The 18,940-nt window shown below is 53.0% G+C and overlaps 1 pseudogene; it reads right to left on the bottom strand.

Annotated features, from left to right (window-relative positions):
* Window positions 1–409: 409 nt before the first annotated feature.
* LOC139273373 (zinc finger protein 420-like) overlaps window positions 410–18,940 on the bottom strand; it is a 55,794-nt pseudogene continuing 37,263 nt past the window's right edge.

Below are 18,940 nucleotides of genomic sequence, written 5' to 3'. Positions count from 1 at the left end.
CCCTGCCTCAGATTTGTCCCCAATTTGGAAAATGGGAACTACGTGGGCTGCCTTCCAATCTCGGGGAACAATCCATGATTATTGAGCTGTTGGAGATATGGGCAAGGGGCTGACAGAGCACCCGTCCCATCTCGTTAATCACCTTTGGGTGGGTATCATCTGGACCTTCACGTATTAGAATTAACCCGCACAGCGAATTTGCTGTCGGTGAAGAGAGACGAGAAAGACCAAAGTGTTGTTTGCCCCTCTCAGTGTGGCCCTGAAGGACTGTGTCCAGGCTGAAGTTCTGTTCCCCCATACGATCCTCCCCCCAGATTGTCCTTTCTCAGCTCCAGCCAGGTGATGCTAAACACTCAGGTGGCAAAGACAAACATCCACAGCAATATGTTGAAAGCAACACTAATTTATGTGTCTGTATTAAATATTAAACTCAAGTTCCGTTACAGGAGTTATTAACATCAGTGTTACAAGAGTTATTAACCCCAACTGTTGGAATGAACACGGTTCGGTCCGGGATGTGATTAACAGCAGCAATAACAGCAGAATCCAACCACTGCAGTCACTTGTGAACTCGCTGGTGTCTCTGCAGGTGGGATGACTGAGTGAATCCCTTCCCACATTCAGAGCAGGTGAATGACCTCTCCCCAGTGTGAACTCGCTGGTGCGTCTGGAGATACTGTTTGCTTTTAAAACTCTTCTCACAGTCAGAACATTTAAACGGTCTCTCCCCAGTGTGAACTCGCTGGTGTGTCCGCAGCTTGGATGACTGAGTGAATCCCTTCCCACACTCAGAGCAGGTGAACGTCCTCTCCCCAGTGTGAACTCGCTCATGTGTCAGCAGGTTTGATGATCGAGTGAATCCCTTCCCACAGTCGGAGCAGGTGAACGGCCTCTCCCCAGTGTGAACTCGCTCGTGTGTCAGCAGGTTTGATGACCGAGTGAATCCCTTCCCACATTCTGAGCAGGTGAACGGCCTCTCCCCAGTGTGAACTCGCTGGTGTGCCAGCAGGTCGAATGATGTAGTGAATCCCTTCCCACAGTCGGAGCAGGTGAACGGCCTCTCCCCAGTGTGAACTCACTGGTGTGCCAGCAGGTCGGATGATATAGTGAATCCCTTCCCACAGTCGGAGCAGGTGAATGGCCTCTCCCCAGTGTGAACTCGCTGGTGTCTCAGCAGGTCGAATGATGTAGTGAATCCCTTCCCACAGTCGGAGCAGGTGAACGGCCTCTCCCCAGTGTGAACTCGCTGGTGTCTCAGCAGGTGGGATAACCAAATGAATCCGTTCCCACAGTTGGAGCAGATGAACGGCCTCTCCCCAGTGTGAAATCGTCGATGTGTTTCCAGCTGGGACAGATAGTTGAATCGTTTCCCACAGTCCCCACATTTAAATGGTTTCTCCCCAGTGTGACTGCGCTTGTGTCTCTCCAGGTTGGATGATTGGCTGAAGCCTTGTCCACACTCGGAGCACATGTACTGTTTCTCCCTGCTGTGAATGGTGCCTTCTGCTTCCATGGTCAAAAGCTGATGATATTCCAGTCCGGATGTATCGAGTGACTCTGTCAGATCTTGAGGTGATGTTTGGTTTGAGCTTCAAGTCTCCAAATCCTCCCCTTTTAACACTCTGCATGTGAATTTCAAACAGGAAAAAGTGAGGGGTGAGAGAAAAATCAAAGGCAAAAATCAAAAAGGGCCACATTACCACAAAATTCTAAAATGTTAAAAAAACAAGCCTGAAGGCTCTGTGTCTCAATGCAAGGAGCATTCGTAATAAGGTGGATGAATTAACTGCGCAGATAGATATATGTTAACAGGAATTGGGATTAGAGAGACATGGCTCCAGGGTGACCAAGGCTGGGAATGCAACATCCAGGGGTATTCAATATTCAGGAAGGATAGACAGAAAGGAAAAGGAGATGGGGTAGCGTTGCTGGTTAAAGAGGAGATTAACGCAATAGTAAGGAAGTACATTAGCTTGGATGTTGTGGGATCTGTATGGGTAGAGCTGCGGAACACCAAAGGGCAGAAAATGCGAGTGGGAGTTGTCTACAGACCACTAAACAGTAGTAGTGAGGTTGGGGACAGCATCAAACAGCAAATTAGCAATGCGTACAATAAAGGTACAGCAGTTACCATGGGTGACTTTAATCTACATATAGATTGGGCTAACCAAACTGGTAGCAATACGGTGGAGGAGGATTTCTTGGCATGTATAAGGGATGGTTTTCTTGACCAATATGTCGAAGAACTAACCAGAGAGCTAGCCATCCTCGACTGGATGTTGTGTAATGAGAGAGGATTAATTAGCAATCTTGTTGTGCGAGGCCCCTTGGGGTAGAGTGACCATAATATGGTAGAATTCTTCATTAAGGTGGAGAGTGACACAGTTAATTCAGAGACTAGGGTCCTGAACTTAAAGAAAGGTAACTTTGATGGTATGAGATGTGAATTGGCTAGTATAGACTGGCGAATTATACTTAAAGGGTTAACGGTGGATAGGCAATAGCAGATATTTAAAGATCACATGGATGAACTTCAACAATTGTACATCCCTGTCTGGGGTAAAAAATAACACGGGGAAGTGGCTCAACCTTGACTTACAAGAGAAATTAGGAAAAGTGTTGAATCCAAGGAAGAGGCATATAAATTGGCCAGAAAAAGCAGCAAACCTGAGGACTGGAAGAGATTTAGAATTCAGCAGAGGAGGATCAAGGGTTTAATTAGGAGGGGGAAATTAGAGTATGAGAATAAGCTTGCAGGGAACATAAAAACTGACTGCAAAAGCTTCGATAGATATGTGAAGAAAAAAAGATTAGCGAAGACAAATGTAAGTCCCTTGCAGTCAGAATCAGGTGAATTTATAATGGGGAACAACGAAATGGCAGATCAATTGAACAAATAATTTGGTTCTGTCTTCACTAAGGAAGACACAAATAACCTTCCGGAAATACTAGGGGACCGAGGGTCCAGCGAGAAGGAGGAACTGAAGGAAATCCTTATTAATAAGGAAATTGTGTTCGGGAAATTGATGGCATTGAAGGCCGATAAATCTCTAGGGCCTGATCGTCTGCATCCTAGAGTACTTAAGGAAGTGGCCCAGAAATAGTGGATGTCTTGGTGGTCATTTTCCAACATTCTATGGACTCTGGATCAGTTCCTATGTATTGGAAGGTAGCTAATGTAACCCCGCTTTTTTAAAAAGCGGGGAGAGATAAAACAGGGAATTATAGACTGATTTGCCTGACATCGGTAGTGGGGAAAATGTTGGAATCAATTTTTAAAGATGTAATTGCAGCGCAATTGGAAAACAGTGACAGGATTGGTCCAAGTCAGCATGGATTTATGAAAGGGAAATCATGCTTGACAAATCTTCTAGCGTCTTTTGAGGATGTAACTAGTGGAGTGAACAAGGGAGAACCAGTGGATGTGGTGTATTTGGACTTTCAAAAGGCTTTTGACAAGGTCCCACACAAGAGATTAATGTGCAAAATTAAAGCACATAGTATTGGGGGTAATGTACATGACGTGGATAGAGAACTGGTTGGCAGACAGGAAGCAGAGAGTCAGGATAAACGGGTCCTTTTCAGAATGGCAGGCAGTGACTAGTGGAGTGCCGAAGGGCACAGTGCTGGGACCCCAGCTCTTTACAATATACATTCATGATTTAGATGAAGGAATTGAGTGTAATATCTCCAAGTTTGCAGATGACACTAAACTGGGTGACGGTGTGAGCTGTGAGGAGGACGCTAAGAGGCTGCAGGGTGACTTGAACAGGTTAGGTGATTGGACAAATTCATGGCAGATGCAGTATATTGTGGATAAATGTGAGGTTATCCACTTTGGGGGAAAAACACGAAGGCAGAATATTATCTGAATGGCGGAAGATTAGGAAAAGGGGAGGTGCAACGAGACCTGGGTGTCATGGTTCATCAGTCATTGAAAGTTGGCATGCAGGTACAGCAGGCAGTGAAGAAGGCAAATGGTATGTTGGTCTTCCTAGCTAGGGGATTTGAGTATAGGAGCAGAGAGGTCTTACTGCAGTTGTACAGGGCCTTGGTGAGGCCTCATCTGGAATACTGTGTTCAGTTTTGGTCTCCTAATCTGAGGAAGGACATTCTTGCTGCTGAGGGAGTACAACAAAGGTTCACCAGATTGATTCCCGGGATGGCTGGACTGACATATGAGGAGAGACTGGATCAACTGGGCCTTTATACACTGGAGTTGAGAAGGATGAGAGGGGATCTCATAGAAACATATAAGATACTGACGGGACTCGACAGGTTAGATGCGGGAAGAATGTTCCCGATGTTGGGGAAGTCCAGAACCAGGGGACATTGTCTTAGGATAAGGAGTAGGCCATTTAGGATTGAGATGAGGAGAAACTTCTTCACTCAGATAGTTGTTAACCTGTGGAATTCGCTGCAGCAGAGAGTTGTTGATGTCAGTTCATCGGATATATTCAAGAGGGAGTTAGATATGACCCTTACGACTCAAGCAATCAAGGGGTATGGAGAGAAAGCAGGAAAGGGGTACTGAGGGAATGATCAGCCATGATCTTATCGAATGGTGGTGCAGGTTTGAAGGGCCGAATGTCCTACTCCTGCACCTATTTTCTATGTTTCTATATTTGACATATGAGGAAAGGTTGAGGAGGTTGGGCCTCTACTCATTGGAATTCAGAAGAATGAGAGGTGATTTATCAAAACGTATATTATTATAAGGGGGCTTGACAAGGTGGATGCAGAGAGTATGTTTCCACTGATAAGAGAGACTGGAACTAGGGGGAATAATCTTAGAATAAGGGGCCGCCCATTTAAAACTGAGATGAGGAGGAATTTCTTCTCTAACAAGGTTGTAAATCTGTGGAATTCGCTTCATCAGAGAGCTGTGGAAGCTGGGACATTGAATAAATTTAAGACATAGATAGACAGTTTCTTAACCGACAAGGGAATAAGGGGCTATGGGGAGCCTGCAGGGAAGTGGACCAGAGTCCATGATCGGATCTGCCATTATCATATTAAATGGCGAAGCTGTCTCCGCAAGATCCTGCAAATCCCCTGGGAGGACAGGCGTACCAACATCAGTGTCCTCATCCAGGCTAACATCTCCAGCATTGAAGCACTGACCACACTCGATCAGCTTCGCTGGGCAGGCCACATAGTTCTCATGCCAAGCAACTGCTTTATGCGGAGCTCCTTCATGGCAAACAAGCCAAAGGTGGGCAGCGGAAATGTTACAAGAACACGCTCAAAGCCGCCCTGATATAGTGCGACATCACCACTGACACCTGGGAGTGCCTGGCCAAAGAGCGCCCTAGGTGAAGAAAGTGCATCCGGGAGTGCGTTGAGCTCTTTGAATCTCAACGGCGAGAGCGTGATGAGGTCAAGTGCTGGCAGCGGAAGGAGCGTGTGGCAAACCAGTCCTACCCATCCCTTCCCTCGACTAATGTCTGTCCCACCTGTGACAGAGGCTGTGGCTCTCGTATTGGACTGTTCAGCAACCAAAGGACTCACTTCAGGAGTGGAAGCAAGTCTTCCTTGATTCCGAGGGACTGCGTATGATGAAATGGCGAAGCAGGCTCGAGGGGCCATATAGCTTACTCCTGCTCCTATTTCTTATGTTCTTATATTGTGGATGTCTGGTATGGGAGTGTGGATTTGACTCTGTATCTGTCCATCTCTTGTATGTGAATGAGGGTTTTGCACTGTATGTCAGTTTCTGATACGAGAGCGTGGGTTTTATCCTGTACCTGTCAATTTCTGGTAATTGCCTGTGGGTTTCATTCTGTCTCTTTCCATTCCTGGTGTGTGTCTTATGCTGTATCTGTCCATTTCTTATGTGAATGTGAGCTCTACTCCATACCCGTCATTCTCCAGTATAGAAACATAGAAATTTACAGTGCAGAAGGAGGCCATTTCGGCCCATTATGTCCACACCGGCCAATAAAGAGCCGCACGGCTCTTGGTCAGCAGCCCAAAAGGTTACATATAAACCTATGAACAATGACGGAAAGGCAAAGAGCAACCAGTCTGCCTCACACAACTGCGACACCCCTTATGCTGAGACATTCTACACTCCACACCAAGCGAAGCCATGTGATCTCCTGGGAGAGGCAAAAACCAGATTAAAACACAGGCCAATTTAGGGGAAAATAATCTGGGAAAATTCTTCTCCGACCCACCCTGGCCATATCCGATTCCCTGCAGTACTTACCATTATATCTACGCTGGCCAACAAAAGGTCACCCAGTCTAATCCCAATGACCAGCTCTAGGTCTGTCACCATGCAGGTTACGGCACTTTAAGTGCCCATCCAGCCATCTCTTAAAAGTGGTGAGGGTTTCTGCATCCACCACTCTTCCAGGCAGCGAGTTCCAGATCCCCACAACACTCTGTGTAAAGAAGCTCCCCACCCACTTCAATCCCCTCTAAACCTTCCACTAACCACTTTAAAACTATGCCCCCTCATAATAGACCCCTCCACCAATGGAAACGGGCCCTTACTATCCACTATATCCAGGCCCCTCAATATTTTGTACACCTCAATGAGGTCTCCTCTCAACCTCCTCTGTTCCAATGAGAACAAATCCAGCCGATCCAATCTGTCCTCATAAATAAGATTCTCCATTCCAGGCAACATCCTAGTAAATCTTCACTGCACCCTCTCGAGTGCAATCACATCGTTCCTATAATACGGCGACCAGAACTGCACGCAGTGCTCCAGCTGTGGCCAAACTAAAGTATTATACAATTTAAGCATAACATCCCTGCTCTTATATTCTATGCCTCGGCCAATAAATGCAAGCATTACATATGCTTTCTTAACCACCTTATCCACCTGGCCTGCTACCTTCAGGGGATCTGTGGACCAATGGTGGAGCTTTGGAGGCGTGGCCTAATCAGTTGGAGCCTTGCTGTGGTGAGAGAAGGAGCTTGCTGCTGTTGCTCCTGCCTGAAAAGCCTGGAGTGAGCCCTGTGAAACAGCCCAGGAAGAGGAGGAAGGGGCTTTCTACAATTCCAATTCATCCAGAGGGAGAGGAGGAGAGCAGAAAATTCAACAACCTTTAATACTGCTGCAGAGAGTTGGAGAGAGGGGGGAAAAGAAGAACAACTATCTAGTGTGGAAGGAGGGAGAAACTTCATCAACTAAAGGTGGGTGTGTTTTGGTGAATTTTACTAAAGACTTTGTTGTATCGGTGGGGGGAGGAAATAAGACCATTTCGAGGGCCGGAACATTGCGGAGGGTGTGTGTGTGTGGAGGTGTGTGTGGGAGTCTCCCCCATTGCCGAGCCTGGGATAGCTGGAGCTACCTGGCTGAAGAATCATTAATCACCCTATTTAACATCATTGGGAGTGTGTGCCTGGGTGGCTCCAGCTACCCCAGGTGAAGACATCTTCTCCCTCCACCCGAAGACCATCCCATAAGACTGTGTCTTGTTTTTTCCATCATCTGGGGAATGCACCCCAGAAAAACACCCACCCATCGCTTTGAGGGGAGATCAGCCCTCACAACTTCCCTCTTTCCCACCCGCCTCTCTCTCTATCTCTCTCTGTCTGTCTCTCCCCTCTCTCTCTGAGTGCCCCTTTCCTCCTAATTGAAAAAACAATTAAGACATCTGAGCAGAGGGAGCAGGGCCCCTCCCCAATTGTCAACAAGGGGAGGGGTGTGCCTCATTGAGAGCTCCTCTGCTCATATACTTAAACGAGGCCAATTTAAGAACATTAAGGCCTGTGACTTTGGGATGGGTGTAGCCCTTAAAGGGACCCCGTGATGGCGACACCATCCACGCCGGTGGCGGGGCCAGCAAAGACATATGCGCAGGCGGCGTCCACATCCACGGCACCTCCTGCGCCTCCTGCTGCCCTGTCACCATTCAGGCTGATAACAAAAAAACACGGGGTCAAGAGCTACACTCACCCCACAATGAGCATCGAGGATTGCGTGCGGGCGATGGCTGGGGTAGTCGGCCCCTCGGCCATTGTCGCTGCCTCCAAGATGTCTGGGAAGGCCGTGTTCTTCCTGGGGTCGGAGCGGGCGGTGTCCCTGGCCCTCGAAAAGGGGCTCACGGTGGGCGGGACGTTCCTGCCGGTGGACCCTCTCGAGGCCACCGTGCAGAGGGTCATCCTTTCTAACGTCCCGCCCTTTGTTCCCGCTGGGCTCCTCCTCCCTCACCTACACCAACTGGGGGAGGTAAGGTCAGGGATCAACTCCATACCGCTCGGCCTCAGGGAGAGCAGCCTGTCCCACGTCTTGTCCTTCCGCCGCCAGCTCTTTGTCCGGCTGGCGCGGGAGGAGACGACAGAGGGTAGTTTGAATGTGGTACACGAGGGGACTGCCTACCGCGTCTTCTGGACGTCAGACGGCGTGCGGTGCCATGCCTGTAGGGAGGTGGGGCATGTTTGGAAGAACTGCCCCGCCTCCAAGGCCGCGAAACCACCGAGGGCGGCCAAGGCTGGCGCCGCCGCCACCCCTCCCACTAGTAGCGTACGCGTGCCGGGAGCTGTCGGTGCGCGGGCATCGTCGGAGGCCTTTGTTTTCACGGCCTCCGGCGGGGGGGAGGGAGAGCGTCCGATCGAAAAGAAGGCGCGGAGGAAGGCGAAACATCTCGAGGCGGGTCCCCTCAGTGCGCCAGACAGTTTGATTACCGCGCTCAGCCCAACCCAGTCATCGGCGAGCGCGGGGTGCCCTGAGCCCGTGCCCGAGCCCTTGACCAATATCGCAGAGGGGCTCGGGCACGGGCAAGATAAGAAAAAGGGGGGAGTGGAGCGGGAGGCCTCGGCAGACATGGAGGTCTCCCTGCCTCCGCGCACCCCCAGGAACAAAAGGAGGCGCCGCTCCAATGAGGCGGAGGGGGAACAACATCCCTCCGCGGAGGAGTCGGTGACCGCCGCGTGTCCCGTGTCCCCCACCAGCGCCCCCAAGCTGCGCTGTAGGCGAGAGGAGTCTGTCCCCGGGGAGGGTGGGGCAGTCGAGGCTGCCCAACCTCTGCCTCCCGGGGATGGCGTGGAAGATCTGCCTGTCATGGGGGGCATGGGGCCAGCTGGAGGAATGCGTAGCCGCCGGGTCGAGCGTCCTGGGGACTGAGGCGGGCAGGGCCGAAAAGGCCGAACCTGAGCCCGCCCAGCCAATATCCAACTTCCCCCGGGACTTGCCTGACTCGGCAGAAAATGAAAATTTGAAAAATTTTAATATACATCCACACGCTGGGCCGGGGGGGTGGCGGCGGGGAGGGGGAAGAAAACCAACCCTCGCCCCCTACTTTGGAGCTGGGGTACTTGGAGGACCTGGAGAATTTCTTTGGCCAGGTCTCTCCGCGTTCCCCGGCTCCTGGGGCGGAGGGGGAACCCCTTCCGCTGTCACTTCCTGACCCAGCACCGCTTTTAAAAGAGCCCAGTGGGGACTCCTCTGTCGACGATCCTGGGGGTGGGATCGGGGCAGAGCCAGGGCCGGATGGAGCAGCCGGGCCGTTTGCCGTGCCTCGTGCAGTCGACGGGCCGGATGCTGGCGGCGACCTCCCGGAGGGGGACGGGGACTCGGTGGGGGACGAGGGAGAAGATCTCGAGTCCATCGCCAGTGAGGCGGTGGATCTCCTCGTGCCCGCCGCTGAGTCCCCCCTCATTCCTGTAAAGGAACTCCGGGACTTTTTGGTCCAGAGCCAGGGTCGCCGCAACCGAGCCCATCTGGCCCTGGAAAGATGGTCCGAGCCGGGTCTGCTCGTCACGTCCGTCCGCGCCGCCGCTAAAACCATGGCCGCGGGCGGGCCCTTATCAAAGGCGCAAGGCCTTGAGCTGCGCCGGCTCAAAATGTTCCTCGCTGGGCTGCTGAAGGAGCGGAGTTCAACAAACGACTCCACTCCCCCCCCACAATAGGTTAGGTAGAAGTTGCACTATGCTTTTGTCATGAAGATAACCATAGCCAGCCTCAACATCAACGGCAGCAGAGAGGCACGCCGTAGATTTAACAATTTTTTGCTCCTGCGGGAGGGGAAATATGCGGTGTGCTTCCTGCAAGTAACCCACACCGTTCCGGGAGACGAAGCCACGTGGCTCCTGGAATGGCAAGGAGAGGTCCGCATGAGCCACCTCACCGCCACTTCTTGTCGGGTGGCCATCTTGCTGGCCCCGCATTTTCAGCCGGAGATCTTGGGGGTCGAGGAGCCCGTGCCAGGCCGCTTGCTGCACGTCACAGTTTGCCTGGGGGATGTGCCGCTCCATTTCGTGAACGTGTACGCCCCTCAGCCCCGCCCGCAGCAAGCGCGAGCATGACGGCGATGGAGAAGTTGAGGGACCTGGTCGGGTCCTTCGACTTGGTGGACGTCTGGCGAAATCTCCATCCCGACTCCAGCGCCTTTACTTGGGTGAGGCGTGGAGTAGGATGGTCCAGAATCGACCGCCTTTACGTTTCTCGGGCGTACGTTTACTGTGTCCCGGCGGCCTCCATGCGGCCGGTGCTGTGTTCGGACCACCACATGGTGTGGGCGGAGCTCGCTTCGCTCCGCGCGAGGACGGGCTCCGCGTACTGGCACTTTAACAACCGGCTGCTGGAGGACGTGCGGTTCCAGGACTCGTTCCGTCGTTTCTGGGCCGACTGGAGAAGGAAGCAGGGGGGCTTCCCCTCCTTGAGGCTATGGTGGGACGTGGGCAAGGCTCACGTCCGTGTCTTCTGTCAAGAGTACGCGAGGGGGTCGACCAAGAGGCGGGCGGCCAGGGTCGGGCGCCTAGAAAAAGAGGTGCTCGACCTGGAGTCCCGTCTCGGTCAAGTCATCGAGGACCCGGCCCTGCGGATGGTGTACGAAGCGAAGAAGGCCGCGCTGAAGGACCTACAGCTCGTCGGGTCCCGAGGCACGTTCGTGAGGTCGCGGATCCGGTTCCTGCGGGATCTGGAGCACGGCTCCCCCTTCTTCTACTCGCTGGAAAAAAGACAGAGTGTCCGTAAGCAGCTCTTGACGCTGCTGGCCAACGATGGCTCTCTCGTCTCGGAGCCGGAGGGCGTCAACAACAGGACCCGTGAATATTACGGGGCTCTGTTCTCTCTGGAGCCGTCCAGCGAGGAAGCACGTAGAGTTTTGTGGGAGGTCCTGCCGAAGGTCAGGCCGGAGGGCGCCGAAAATCTGGAAGCTCCGCTAAGCCTGGCGGAGCTGACCGGCGCCCTCGACTGGCTCTCGAGGGGAAAAGCCCCGGGGCTGGACGGGCTGACCATGGAGTTCCACAGGGCGTTCTGGGACGTCCTGGGGGGCGACTACGCGCCGGTCCTGGGGGAAAGTCTGGCGACCGGGGAGATGCCCCTCTCTTGGCGCAGGGCAGTCATCGTCCTGCTGCCTAAGAAGGGCGATCTCCGCCTCCTTAAGAACTGGCGCCCGATCTCCCTCCTCAGCACGGACTACAAAATCTTCGCCAGGGCAATGTCGGCTCGCCTTGGCCCCGTGCTGGACCACATGATCCACCCCGACCAGTCCTACACGGTCCCGGGCCGGACAATCCACGATAACATCCATCTGGTCCGGGACCTCATCCATCATTCCCAGGAGGCTGGTCTGTCGGTTGCCTTCCTATCTCTCGACCAAGAGAAGGCGTTCGATAGGGTGGATCACGACTATCTGTTCGGGACTTTGCGCGCTTTCGGGTTCAGGACACATTTCGTCGCCCGGATCCGACTTTTGTACGCCGCCGCGAAGTGTTTGATTAAAGTTAACGGGTCCTTGACGGCGCCCCTTCGCTTTGGGAGAGGAGTGCGCCAGGGATGCCCCATGTCCGACCAGTTATATGCCATCTGCGTGGAGCTTTTCCTGCGCCTCCTGCGGACGAGGTTGACGGTACTGGCTCTGCAAGGGCCGGGCGTGGAGGTCGTCCTCTCGGCTTACGCCGATGACGTGCTCCTCGTGGTAGAGGATCCCGCTGACCTGCAGAGGATGCGTGAGTGCCAGGAGATTTACTCGGCCACATCCTCCACCAGGATTAACTGGGAGAAATGTTCCCGACTCCTGGTGGGTCAGTGGCGGGTGGACTCCCTGCCGGAGAAGCTCAGCCCTTTTGCCTGGAGCACGACCCATCTCCTCTATCTGGGAGTCTACCTTAGCCCCGACGAGGAAGCCTGGCCGGCGAACTGGCAAGAGCTGGAGGCCAAGGTCGCCGCTCGCCTAGGGCGCTGGACAGGACTGCTCCGAGTGCTGTCCTACAGGGGTCGAGCGCTAGTCATAAACCAGCTGGTGGCCGTCATGTTGTGGTACCGGCTGGTCACTTTGACCCCTCCCCCTGCGTTTGTCACCAAGATACAGAAGAAGCTGGTGGACTTCTTCTGGAACAACAGGAAGCACTGGGTCTCTGCCGCGGTCTTGAGTCTCCCGCTTGGAGAGGGCGGTCAGTCGTTGATGTGCGTCAGCACCCAGCTCGCGAATTTCCGTCTTCAGACCCTGCAGAGATACCTTTACGTCGAGCCCACTCCTAGGTGGCGTGCTCTGGCGACGTATTTCTTCCGCCAGCAGCACGGCCTCAACTACGACACGCAGCTCCTGTTGGTGAGCTCGGGGGGGCGTCAGAACCGCCTTCCAGGAGCTGCCTGTCTTTTACAAGGAACTCATCAGGGTCTGGAACAAAGTCTCCACCAAGCGCAGCTCTCCACCGGCTGGAGTGGCGGCTGTCCTGCAAGAGCCGCTGCTCGGGAATCCGTACCTCCACAACCGAGGTTTTAGGTGGCGGTCGGACGAGAGGGCTGTGGCTGGTGAGGTGACCAGGGTCAGGGACCTGCTCGATGGCGGAGGAGCGGGCTGGATGGCGCCAGACACGCTGGCATGCGCCTAAATTCTGCCAACGTCCGCCGCGTGGCCGATGCCAGCGAGTCGCTAAAAACAGCTCTGGGCCCCGACTCCATTAGGTATGTCAAGGAGGCTCAAGCACGTGGGGAAATCCCGTCCGAACTGACCCCCATCTGGACGGAATTCCTCATCGGCGCCAAACCCCGGAACCTCCCTCGGGAGCCAGCGCCTCATAACTTGAGCCGCCTCGAGGAAATCCCTTCCGTGCCTTTCAGTTCCGTGCGGAGGGGTTTCCTGTACGGGCTGCTCCTGCACACTCTCAACTTTGCCATCCTCGCCTGCCGTCCGGACACGCCATGGTGTACCATCTTGCCGTCCGGAGGAGGCGGGGGTCCCCGATGGAGGGCACTCTACGCGGGAGTCCTCCCACTATTTATCGGGGACTTGGCCTGGAGGGTGGTGCAAGGAGCAGTGCCGTGCAATAAATTTTTAAGCCGGTTCACGGGCTCCCAGGCCGCCTGCAATTTCTGCGGTCTGGAAGAGTCCGTGTTCCATGTTTTTACCGAATGCACGAGGTTGCAGCCCCTGTTTTATTATTTAAAGAGACTGCTCCTGAAATTCTGGCTGCACTTCAGTCCCACACTCCTGATCTTTTGGCACCCTGTGCAGAGGGGAGCGGGTAGGTCCGAGGGCCTCCTCGTAGGACTGCTCCTGGGCACGGCCAAGGGTGCCATCAGCCGGTCCAGGCAGCAGGGGGTCGTTCAGCCTGACTGCCTGCCTCTCTTCTGTGCGTACATCCGGGCCAGGGTGTCCTTGGAGATGGAGCACGTGGTGTCCACAGATACGCTCGCGGCCTTCCGCGAGAGGTGGGCACCGGAGGGACTGGAGTGCATCATCACGCCCGGCAACCAAATTTTAATTTGATTTTATGTTTTAAAGTTTAATTTGTTTTAATTGCTGGTGTTTTTAGTGTCCCCCTCCCCTTTTATAGGGGGCACTTGGAGAAAAAAAAAATGATTTTAGTGCCCAAAAATAAAAATAAAAAAAAAACACAAAAAAAAGGACCTTGAAAATGTTTGTGTCCCCCAGATCGGGGGGCCACGATTTAACGATTTAATGTTTCAGTTTCCTCCCAAAAAGAGTTCTGTGGACAAGTGCTCCAAGGTCCCTTTGTTCATCTACACTATTAAGTGGCCTTTCGCTTAATGTGTATGCCCTATCCTTATTAGCCCTCCCAAAGTGCATCACTTCACACTTCTCTGAATTAAATTCCATTTGCCATTGCTCTGCCCACCTGACCAGTAGATTGATATCCTCCTGCAGCGCCTTACTTTTCTCTTCATTATCAACCACACAGCCAATTTTAGTGTCATCTACAAACTTCTTAATCATACTCTCTATATTCAAATCTAAATCGTTGATATATACCACAAAAAGCAAAGGACCCAGTACTGAGCCCTGCGGAACCACACTGGAAACATCCTTCCAGTCACAAAAACATCCATAAATCATTACCCTTTGCTTCCTACTCCAAGCCAATTTTGGAACCAACTTGCAACTTTGCCTTGGATTCCACGGGCTTTAACTTTCATGACCAGTCTACCATGTGGAACCTTATCAAAAGCCTTGCTAAAGTCCATATATACTACATTGTACACACTATCCTCATCGACCGTCTCGGTTACCTCCTCAAAAAATTCAATCAGGTTAGTCAGACACGACCTTCCCTTAACAAATCCTTGCTGACTGTCTCTAATTAATCCTTGCCTTTCCAAATGCAGGTTCGGCTGACAGGCCTGTAATTACTTGGCCTATCCCTTTCTCCCTTCTTAAACAAGGGTACTACATTAGCAGTCCTCCAATCCTCCGCACCCTGCCCAGATCCAAAGAGGACTGGAAAATGATGGTCAAGGCCTCTGCTATTTCCTCTTTTGCATTTGTTCCTGGGATGTGGGCGTCACTGGCGAGTCGCATTTATTGCCCATCCATAATCGCTCCTTGAGAAGGTGGTGGTGAGCTGCCATCTTGAACCGCTGCAGTCTGTGTGGTGAAGATGCTCCCACAGTGCTGTGAGGGAGGGAATTATACCCTTGCGTAAACTAGAGGTGATCCAAAACTCGGTTGCCCCATGTCCTAACTTGCACCAAGTCCCGCTCACCCATCACCCCCTGTGCTCACTGCCCCATGTCCTAACTCGCACCAAGTCCCACTCACCCATCACCCCCTGTGCTCACTGCCCCGTGTCCTAACTCGCACCAAGTCCCACTCACCCATCACCCCCTGTGATCGCTGACCTAAATTAGCTACCGGTTGAGCAAAGCCTCGATTTCAAGATTATCATCCATGTCTACAAATTCCTCCATGGCTTCGCCCCTCCCTATCTCTGTAATCTCCTCCAGCCCGTACACCCCTCCATATCTCTAACCTCCTCCAGTTCCTACACCCTTCCCTATTTCTCTAACCTCCACCAGCCCCTATGCCCCTCCCTATCTCTGTAACCCCCTCCAGGCCCTATACCCCTCCCTATCTCTGTAACCTCCTCCAGCCCCCACACCCCTCCCTATCTCTGTTACCTCCTCCAGCCCCTACACCCCTCCCTATCTCTGTAACCCTCTCCAGCCCCTACACGCCTCCCTATCTCTGTAACTGCCTCCAGCCCCTACACCCCTCCCTATCTAATCTTTTCCAGTCTCACAACATCCCGAGATGTCTGCGCTCCTCTAATTCTGCCCTCCTGAGATTATAATCGCTCCACCATCGGTGGCCGTTCCTTCTGTTGCCTGGGTCCCAAGCTCTGGAGCTCCCTCCCTGAACCTCTCCGCCTCTCTACCTCTCTCCTCCTTCAAGATGCTCCTTAGAACGGACCTCTTTGACCGAGCTTTTGGTCACCTACCCTAATTTCTCCGAGAATGATAGAGCACAGAATCAGGCCATTCAACCTCAGCAACTACTTGCATTGATATAGCGCCTTTAGCCGAATCGTACGTCCCAAGCCGTTTCACACGGGGCGATTATCAAATAACATTATACTCAGGGATGTTCAAGGGGCCAGAATTGTCAGCGGGGTTGTGGGGCTGGAGGTTACAGAGATAGGGAGGGCTGGGGGCCATGGAGGAATTTCTAAACACGGAGGAGAATTTTGAAATCGAGACGTTGATTATTTACACCCAGGACATGGAGCGAGGCTGCCTTCTGGTGGTGAGTTATTGAATTACACCCATAACAGGGAGCGAGGTTGCCTCATGGTGGTGAGTTGTTGAATTATACCCATAACATGGAGCACGGTTGCCTCCTGATGGTGCGTTATTGAATTACACCCGGGACATGGAGTGAGGCTGCCTCCTGGTGGTGAGTTATTGAATTACATCCAGGACATGATGCGAGGCTGCCTCCTGGTGGTGAGTTACCGAATTACACATGGGACATGGAGCGAGGCTGCCTCCTGGTGGTGAATTACTGAATTACACCCATGACATTGAGCGAGGCTGCATCCTGGTGGTGAATTAGTGAATTACACCCAGGACATTGAGCGAGGCTGCCTCCTGGTGGTGAGTTACTGAATTACATCCAGGTCATGGAGCGAGGCTGCCTCCTGGTGATGTGTTGCTGAATTACACCCGGGACATGGAGCGACGCTGCCTCCTGGTGGTGAGTTACCGATTTACACATGTGACATGGAGCGAGGCTGCCTCCTGGTGGTGAATTACTGAATTACATCCAGGACATTGAGCGAGGCTGCCTCCTGGTGGTGAGTAATTGAATTATGAGGGGAAAAATACACACCAATTTGTTGAGATTGGGAATGGGCTTCCTGAAAGGGTGATGGAAGCAGATTCAACAGCAAGTTTCAAAAGACAATTGGGAAATACTTGAAAAGGAAATAATTGCAAGGCATGGTGAAAGAGCAGGAGGTGGGGGTAGTGGGGCTAATTGGAGAGCTCCACCAAAGAGCCTAGTGTAATACAATAATTCACCATCAGGAGGCAGCATTCATCCAAGTTCTGGGTGTAATACAATAACTAACCCGTGCTGTACCTGCCCTGTCAGCCATGCCTCAGTGGGTAGCACCCGTGCTTCTGAGTCAGAAGATTGTGTGTTCCAGTCCCACTCCAGGGACTTGAGCATGTCAATCCAGGCTGACCATTGCAGTGCTGAGGGAGTGCCGCACTGTCAGAGGGGCAGTGCTGAGGAAGTGCCGTACTGTTGGAGGGGCAGTGCTGAAGGAGCTCCGCACTGCCGGAGGGTCAGTACTGAGGGAGCACCGCATTGTCACAGGGGCAGTACTGAGGGAATGCTGCACTGTCGGAGGCGCAGTATTGAGGGAGTGCTGCACTGTCAGAGGGGCAGTACTGAGGGAGCACTGCACTGTTGGAGGGGCAGTAGTGAGTGAGTGCTGCACTGTTGGAGGGGCAGTACTGAATGAGCGCCACACTGTCAGAGGGGCAGTACTGAGGGAGTACTGCACTGTCGGAGGGGCAGTACTGAGGGACTGCTGCACTGGCGGAGGGGCAGTACTGAGGGAGCACTGCACTGTCGGAGGGGAAGTACTGAGGGAGCGCTGCACTGTCGGAGCGGCAGTACTGAGGGAGTGCTGCACTGTCGGAGGGGCAGTACTGAGGGAGTGCTGCACTGTCGGAGGGGCAGTACTGAGGGAGTACCGCACTGTCGGAGGGGCAGTACTGAGGGAGCGCCGCACTGTCGGAGGGACAGTACTGAGGGAGTGCTGCACTGTCGGAGATGCCGTCTTTCAGATCAGACGTTAAACCGAGGCCCCGTCTGCCCTCTCAGGCGGATATAAAAGATCCCAGGGCACTGTTTGGAAGAAGAGCAGGGGAGTTCTCGCCGGTGTTCTGGGCCCAATATTTATCCCTCAATCAACATAACAAAAACAGATGATCTGGTCATTATCACATGGCTGTGTGTGGGATCTTGCTGTGCACAAAATGGCTGCCGCGTTTCCCACACCCCAAAAGTACGTGATTGGCCATAAAGTGATTGAGACGTCCTGTGGCCATGAAAGATGCTATATAAATGCACGTCTTTCTTTCTTCTGCTATCTAACCCGTGCTGGACCTGGCCTGGGAGTGTACGGTAAAGGTGCTATGTAAATATAAGTTGTTGTTGTGTTTGATGGGACCCAGTAATACCTTTCCTGGCCCTGCAGGGGACGCTTTAAACTGCATCCATCGCTTCAGCCAATGGCAGCGGGCCCTCTCCTTGATGGGCAGCTGCATTAGCCAATGGCAGAGCCGTCCGGCTGTGAGGGAATCTGCCTACTCGGCTGGGTGATGGACAACTGTCACCAACCAATCACAGGGCCGCTCCAGCTGCCATTACGTCGCCGCCCCAGCGCCATTGCGTCATCGCGCTTCTGACCGCACGGCCGCTCTCTGGAATCGCCCTTAAAGCGGAGTCGCCCATCCGCGCAAATTATGGTTGTGCAACTATAATTCAGTCCCGACCCCATTAAAGCGGGAACTGGATTGTGAAAAGTCAGGGGGCGGGAGAGGAGTGGAAAGGGGGAAAGAAATGCAGGGGCAGGACGATAGAAGACAGGAAAGGGAGAAGTTAGGAAGGAAGAAAGAAACACTTGCATTTATATAGCGCCTTTCACTACCACCGGACGTCACAAAGCGCTTCACAGCCAATGAACTACTTTTGGAGGGTGATCACTGTTGTAATGTGGGAAACAGAGAAAGGGAGGAAAAGGAGAAATACGTCACAGAATTTCTTTGTATCACAGAATGATCTTAGGCAGATCCTCGTATCGAGGATGACAGGTGTTTCAATGAAGGACCGAATATTCCGGATCCCGAACTACATCCTGAAGGGTGGAAGATGCCTGTGTGTGGATTGTACACCAGCCACCACACGGGCTTGACAGAGCGAGGTCTTGGTCCAGTGGCAAGGGTTAACCAGGACCATTGGAGACCTGCTCTGCTGCACCGATAAATCCCTCCATGGCATCGCCTCTCCCTATCTCTGTAACCTCCTCCAGCCCCTACACCCCTCCGTAGCTCTGTAAGCTCCTCCAGCCCCTACACCCCTCCCTATCTCTGTAACCCCTCCAGCCCCTACACCCCTCCCTATCTCTGTAACCTCCTCCAACCCCTACACCCCTCCCTATCTCTGTAATGTCCTCCAGCCCCTACACCCCTCCCTATCTCAATAACCACCTCCAGCCCCTACAC

This window comes from Pristiophorus japonicus, chromosome 9, assembly GCF_044704955.1.
Source record: "Pristiophorus japonicus isolate sPriJap1 chromosome 9, sPriJap1.hap1, whole genome shotgun sequence".
Taxonomy (NCBI): Eukaryota; Metazoa; Chordata; class Chondrichthyes; family Pristiophoridae; genus Pristiophorus; species Pristiophorus japonicus.
The sequence above is the reverse complement of the archived record's forward strand: the minus strand, read 5'-3'. Positions and strand labels throughout refer to the sequence as shown.